The following is a 1,311-nucleotide window of genomic DNA, read 5'->3' on the forward strand; positions in this document are numbered from 1 at the left end:
GATCATTTGAACGTGAGGGTGAGGGCGAAAAGACACGGCAGCAGAGGCACTGACCTGGGAGCGGGAAGTCCATCGGCGCGGGAGGGCGGGGAGGGGATCCGGCTCCTGCTCCGGGTCGTGGTTCCGTGAAAGGGACTTCTTCCTGGGGGGAGGTCGGGGGCCAAGAGGGCGGGGCACCCGGTACTGCGGGGGAAAAAAGATCATGCTAAGGTCTGCCGGGCACCGCGTGTCTTCTATAGCACTTCTGAAATATAGCGCAAAAATGTTTTTCCAGAAAAAACGAGTCGAGGGGTTTACCCACCTGCCGTTTTCAAAGGCCCCAGGGTGGGGGTCGAGGGGGGACCCTTCGGGAAAAGAGAACGCGGGATCCCGTAAATGTCGCGAAGGACTTTTCCCTTTTCCAAAATATGTTCCCAGTTTTACCCTCAAAAAGGGATTTCCTGAACAGATAACTGTTTTTGCCTTTAATTTTCAGAATGACTAAGAATTTGAAAAAAAAAACCTACAATTTATCACTGCTAAATTACTATAAAAAGATTATACCCCAGACGGGTATAATGAGAGTGATGTGGTTTAGATGCTTCTCCATGTTGGCTGAGTTTTCCCAAAACCAAAATTTTTTCCCCCATTTTTTCCCCGCTCAGTAATGCCTTCATGCCCTTTTAAAAATTTGAACATTAAAAACAACCCAAAAAACCAAAAATTTTTAATTTTATTTTCTTAACACAAAGGGCTAAACACGCGCTACTAAAAACATTTACAATTTTAAAATTCCACCATAATTTTTTTCCAACCAGGAAACCCTGATTTGGGAATTTTGGAAAAACCAACAAAAAAATTTGCTTTAATAAGGGATAATTTTTAAAAAATAAAATTTTTGGATCTTTCCCATTTTTTTTAAAAAAATTTTAAAATTTTTCCCTAGAAATTTTCCTTATGTTCCAAAACCCCCCCCCCTTAAAAGGAAAAACCCCAACCGGGAAATTTTTTGGGCCCCCCCCGATTTAAAAAACCCCCAAACCCCTTCTCACCTTTTTTTTCCCCCTTTTTACAAACCCCAAACCCCAAAAAATTCCCGGAGGGCCCGGAAAAAAAAAAGGCCCCCGGGCCCCCCCCCGGGGGGCCCCCAACCCCAGGCCAAATTTTTTTTCCCCAATTTTAAAAACCGAAAAACCCAAAAAAGGGAAAAAAAGGGAACCCCAAAAAGGGAAAAAAACCGGGAAAACAAAAAAATTTTTTTAAAAATTTTTTTTTTGGGGGAAAAAAAATTTTTAAAAAAAAAAATTTTTTTTTAAAAAAAAAACCCCCCCC

The sequence above is a fragment of the Penaeus monodon genome, chromosome 15 (genome assembly GCF_015228065.2).
Source record: "Penaeus monodon isolate SGIC_2016 chromosome 15, NSTDA_Pmon_1, whole genome shotgun sequence".
Classification (NCBI taxonomy): domain Eukaryota; kingdom Metazoa; phylum Arthropoda; class Malacostraca; order Decapoda; family Penaeidae; genus Penaeus; species Penaeus monodon.